Raw genomic sequence first — 6,490 nt, 5'->3', positions numbered from 1 at the left:
AGCTGTTCACTTCCAGGACCTGATCAGAATCTGGGGTCCTCTCCTCTCTCCAAGTAATGACGCAAAACTTCAATTCTGCGCAGTTGATATTACCTCTGGGTATAACCTGCCGCTGACTTCACGGGACAGCAGCCGCCATAGTGACCTGTAGAGTTCCTTGGCACAAAGTCGGGACAAGGAAATAATCAAAACTGTGATCATGGTTTCTGGGGGATGGGAAAGGTGTTGAGACCTTGCCACCCTGTAACCTCTACTGCCTGCTTCCCCCAGGTCCAGATGGGCGATCCTGAGTCATCACCCAGGCTGGGATGTGACCTTGTGGTGACACAGCTGCCTGTGTCGTCCACAATAAACTCACTGCTCTGCCGAGTTGGACGTGGATCCTTATTTGGGTCGCTCTGTGCCCTGTCCAGAGGGACAGACGTTTCTCTGTATTTCTCCAAGAAATGTCAGAAAGCAGAAGATAGGCCAGTGGGATGGCCCTGCAGGTAGAGGTGCTTACCACCAAGCCTGTGTGAATTTGATGAGAATTAACTACCCTTGATGTCCTCTGACCTCCAACAACACACTATTGCATGCACACACTTGTGAATGACCCACAAAATAAAAACAATGTAATTAAACACACACACACAAACATACACACAAACACACACACACATACACAAACACACAAAGGCGTCAACCTGCGTTCTTCTTCTAGAGGACCCAACTCTCCTTGCCAGCACCTGTGTCTAGTGGCTCACAACTGTTTGTAACTCCAGCCCAGGATTTCACATGCCTCCCCTGCCCTCCTCTGGCACCTGCACACACATGCACAGACCCACACACAGACACACACATACATGTGATTTTAGAAATCTTTCTTTCTTTTTTTAAAGATTGATTTATTTATTTTATGTATGTAAATACACTGTCACTCTCTTCAGACACACCAGAAGAGGGCATCAGATCCCATTACAGATGGTCGTGAGCCACCATGTGGTTGCTGGGATTTGAACTCAGGACCTCTGGAAGAGCAGCCAGTGCTCTTAACCGCTGATCCATCTCTGCAGACTTAGAAACCTTTCAAAGGTAATCTTACAGCAGGAGTCTTCCTGCTGACCACCCTGCCTGCTCGGACGCCCCATGACCTCACTGAATCCCCAGACCTCGGGGCACCCACTTTGCCCTGAAAAGAAGTCCTTGGCACTTCTGTAGGCCAGTGTCAAGGTAGCCAAGGACCAGGGCACAGCTGAATTTCAATCTCACCATGTATGGCTTTGTGACCTTGAGAAGATAGGAGAACATCTCTGAGCTTTGTCAACTGTTCATGAGGACAGCGCCACCCACGTGGCCAGGGTCAGAGCAGGTTGTGATGGCTGACACCCGGCTCTCGGAGGTTCTGTCTGGCCTTGCTTGCAGTAATCTCTCCCTTCCCTGCAGAACTGGACAGAGCTGCAGTCCACCAGCCTTGCCCAGCCTCTCTGTCCTCAAATTCGTCTGGCTCTGGCTAATGTGTTGACTGTTCCTCTAGACTAGAACATTTTGTTCAGGAGGGTCGGGTCTTTGATGCCAACACCCAGAACCCAGCAGCACCTGTTGGTGGAAAGACTGCAGGTGTGGGTGGGGCTTCCTCTCAGGAGATCTTGGTACCGCTGAGTGGCTGTCATTTTGTACCTGATGTGCCGGCCAGCTTACCTTCCTGTCTGGGGCTGTGCCAGCTCAAATGACCTGCTAGCTATGTAGATGGGGTCATGACCCTGCCTACACTTCTGAGTGCCCTGCCAGTCACCTCAGAGACAATGTGCATCTCCAGGACAGGGGTCACTAAGTCTGGCTGTTCTGCTCCTTCTGTGTAAATACCAGTGTCACCTGCCAGGGTCACAGAGACCTAGTGAGCCCAGTCTGGCAGCTGTGAACCTGATTAAAGCTCTGAATTCATGTAAGTAATTCAGACAGCCTCTCTGTCCACATCAGCTTTTGAATATATACATAAACACATATTTATATATACACATATATATGTATATACATATACACATACATAAAATATATTGTAATATAATATAATGATTTTATATGATATATTTATAACAAAATTTATATTAATTATATGATAATAATATATAATATATTAAAACAGTATATATAATAGGTGACTATATGTACACACACATATATTATATGTATACACACATGTACATACATACATATGGAATTGTCAATGAGTAAAGGAAAATGGTATTCTAGCTTTAAGATGCTGTAGGGGCTATAGAGATGACTTATCAGTTAAGGGCACTGGCTGCTCGTCCAGAGGACCCAAGGTTGGTCCCAAGCACCCAGGGGACGTGGCTCACAGTCACCTGTAACTCCAGTTCCAGGAGATCTGACATCTCCAGCTTCTTCTGGCATCTGCATATACCCTGCATATTCTTTGTTTTTTTTTTTTTTTTCTTTCTTTGAGACAGGGTTTCTCTGTGTAACCCGGCTGCTTAGAACTCACTCTGTAGACCAGGCTGGCCTCAGACTCACAGAGATCCTCCAGTCTCTGGCTCTTGAGTGCTAGGATTTTTTAAAAAATGTTTATTTATTTGTTTATTTATTTAATGCATATGAGTACACTGTATTCTGGTGTGTTCAGACACACCAGAAGAGGGCATCAGATCCCATTACAGATGGTTGTGAACCACCATGTGGTTGCTGAGACTTGAACTCAGGACCTTTGGAAGAGCACTCAGTGCTCTTAACCGCTGAGCCATCTCTCCGGCCCAAGTGCTAGGATTAAAGGCATGCACCACCACTGCCTGGTGTGTGTCCCCACAGAGGAGAGTGCTGGATTCTCCGAAGTTGGAGTTAGTTGTGAGCCACCCAATGTGGGTACTGAGATTGAAGCCAGGTCCTCTGGAAGAGCTCATAACCACACAATAGTCCGTATTCAGTCAGGGTCCAGGCCCAGCCATTCTTGCCCAGAGTCTTTCCCTCTGCCCCTGCTCAACCACATCAGATGACACTTGGAAGGGCCACCCTGCTCCCTTCTAAAAGTAGCTCATTCTCCAGAACCTGCAAAAGGAAAGCAAAGAACTGACGTTCCCCCACCACACACTAACACATACAACATACATTTTTAAAGAAAAAACTGGAGAAGAGACAGAAAAGAACATCTCACGGCCAGGCGAGAGGAACATCCCTACGGACTCAACATGCAGAAGGCGGAGACAGGAGAAACGGGGATGTTCAGAGCCAGCCTGGGCTCTGAGTTTGAGACAGGCTGGGTAATACAGCAAGAACATCTCAAAAATAAGCCACTAGGAGCAGGGAGATATCCCAGTGGTTAGCGCACTCAAGCATGGGGGCTGGGCTTGGGATCTCCAGAACTCACCTAAAGTGCCAAGAGCCTCATGCACCAGAGGCCACACCCCGCCTCACTCTGGACCCTTGGAAAGAGGACCCATCTGGCAACCTAGCTCGGTGTGAGGAGCAGCGCGGATTGATTAGTGGCCTGCCTGGTGATGGCCACCCTGCATCTCTCAGGCACTGCAGGGCAAGTCCCCACCACCATTTACATTCATTATGGAGTCTCTGCTTTTCCCACATTCCTTGGGCTGTTACCAGGCCTGGGTGTTTGCTCCTGTCTGGAATGTCCTTCCTTGGCTTGGCTAAGGCCAGGACACCACTGGCTCCCCAAATCTGGCTCAATCTGGGCCTCTAGAGCCTGCACATATAGTTTCTCCCTCCTCTGATTCCTGGAGGATTTAGAGTACCCTAAGCCCCAATTTAGAAATGATCCTTGAAGCTGGGCGTGGTGGTGCATGCCTTTAATTCCAGGAGGCAGAGGCAGGCGGATTTCTGAGGAAGAGGAGGAATCTGTGAGGTTTTTTTTTNTTTTTTNTTTTNTTTTTTTTTGGTTTTTCGAGACAGGGTTTCTCTGTGTAGCCCTGGCTGTCCTGGAACTCACTCTGTAGACCAGGCTGGNCTCGAACTCAGAAATCCNCCTGCCTCTGCCTCCCNAGTGCTGGGATTAAAGGCNTGCGCCACCACGCCCGGCTGTGAGTTTTTTTTTTCTTTCTTTTTTTTTTTTCTGTTCTCTCTTTCTTTCTTTCTTTTTTTTTTGTGAGTTTTAAAAAAAAGATTATTTATTTATTTTTATGTATATGAGTACACTGTAGCTACAGAGATGGTTGTAAGCCCTCATGTAGATGCTGGGAATTGAATTTAGAACCGCTGCTCGCTATGGCCCTGTTTGCTCTGGCCCAAAGATTTATTTATTATTATAAATAACTAAACTGTCACTGTCTTCAGATGTTGGGGGTGGGGTCAGAGGGCATCAGATCTCATTACGGATGGTTGTGAGCCACCATGTGGTTGCTGGGATTTGAACTCAGGAACTTTGGAAGAGCAGTCAGTGTTCTTAACCGCTGAGCCATCTCTCCAGCCCCTGTGAGTTTTTAAGCAAGTTTTTGGAGGGTGGACATGGCCCGTTTGTCTCTGCCCTCCCTGACTAGTTAGAAACAGAGAAGCTTCCAGCTGTTCACTCAGAGTTGGCTGGGCACCTGCCAAGACCCGTGCTTGTTTTCAAGTAGTGTCTGCCTTACAGAGGGAACAACTGCAAACTATGACATGCTATATTACAGGGGACCTTGAAGTCAACCTGTAGGTCCCAGGGACAGAACTCAGGTTCTCAGGTTTGGCAGCGAGCACCTTTATTCACTGAGTCATCTTGCCGCCCCCTCTGCCCCCTTTTTCTCAATTGTGAGAGTGAGCTGCCATGTTGAATTATTAGCTCCTCAGCCTGGACACCACTGTGCATTGGCTCAGATGACCCCTTGGTAGAAGGGACTGTCCTTGCACCGCAGGACACTTAACTGAGTCCCCAGCTCCCATCCTTTCCTTCTGTGCTAGGATCACCTCGCAGGTGATAATTTAAAACATTTCCAGACACTGCTAATAGTCCCTGGGGCACAGATAATATGGGGTAAAGAAGACAAAAGTTATTTTATTATTTAATTTTTATTTTTACATTTTTATTTGTGTGTGTGTGGAGTCTGTATATGCCACAGTATAAGTGTTGGGGGGCAGGGTCAGAGGAGAAACTTTTGGGGGTTAGTTCTCTACATCCACCAATGTGGGTTCTTCTGGGGATCAAACTCAGCTTGTCAGGCTTGGTGGCAAGCCCTCTTATCCACTGAGCCATTTCATCTACCCTGATCCATTCCATTCTTTAGTGTGTATTTCAGACCTCGGCTCTCTATGTTGCCCAGGTTGGCCCTGAACACCTGATCCTCCTTCGTTAGCCTCCCGAATGCTAGGATTCCAGCAGGTGCCGTCATGTCCCTCCTGGCTGCAGCTCACTTGTTTTCTTGGTTCTGTGTGAACACAGAGTTGTTTCCTGCTCCAGAGTTGATAGCCCCGGAGGTTGAAATCACCTTCCTGTGGCTACAGATGATGTTGTCAGTCTGTCTGTACTCCAGGACACTCCAGGACAGTCACACCAGGGTAGGGTAGAAGGTGTGGCTCCTCTGTTTTGCCCTCTGCAAACTCATTAGCTTTGCCCTGTGAGTCTCTGGGTTTCATTTCCTTCTCCATTTACATTTTGCTTCTGTGTGGAAATGACCGTAGCTCCCAGGGCGGGAACAGCTGCTCAGTCATTCTGACGCCATTTACTGGTATTGTAGCACAATGCATTTACCATTCCATCTACATCTTTTATAACATTTGGTTATTTATTCTGTGGTTCCAGAAGCACACAAGCCACGGCACCTGTGTGTAAAAGGACAGTTCTCTCCTTCCACCCCGTGGGTCCCAGGAAACAAATTCAGGTCCCTAGCCTTGGTGGCCCGCACCTTTGCTTGCTGAGCCACTTCGATGGTCCTTAGAGAGTTTTTGTTTATTTGTTTTGTTTTGTTTTTGAGACAGGGTTTCTCAGTGAAGCCCTGGCTGTCCCAGAATTTGCTTTGTAGACCAGGCTGGCCTCGAACTCAGAGATTTCCCCCTTCCTCTGCCTCCTAAATGCTGGGATTACAGGCTGGCCTCAAACTCAGAAATCTGCCTGCCTCTGCTCCTAAGTGCTGGGGTTAAAGGTGTTTGCTACCATGGCCCGGCTCAGAGCTGTTCTTAAGTATGCTAAAAATGTCATTTAGGAACCAGGATGTGTTTCAATTGTTCTTGCTGAACAAGATGAGTACATGAATTCAGATTCCAGGACCTACAGAAAATGCTAGGCATAAAGGCCTGTGCCTATAACCCTAGCACTGGGAAGGTACATACAAGAGGATCATGGGGCTTGTAGGTCTGCCAGTAGTGTTCACTAGAGATTCTGTGTCAAAAATGTGAGGTTGAGAGCATTTTAAGAAGATACACACCGGGCGTGGTGGCACACGCCTTTAGTCCCAGCACTCGGGAGGCAGGGGCAGGCGGATTTCTGAGTTCGAGGCTAGCCTGGTCTACAAAGTGAGTTCCAGGACAGCCAGGGCTATACAGAGAAACCCTGTCTCGAAAAACCAAAAAAAAA

The sequence above is a fragment of the Mus pahari genome, chromosome 21, assembly GCF_900095145.1.
Source record: "Mus pahari chromosome 21, PAHARI_EIJ_v1.1, whole genome shotgun sequence".
In the NCBI taxonomy this organism is placed as follows: domain Eukaryota; kingdom Metazoa; phylum Chordata; class Mammalia; order Rodentia; family Muridae; genus Mus; species Mus pahari.
The sequence above is the reverse complement of the archived record's forward strand: the minus strand, read 5'-3'. Positions refer to the sequence as shown.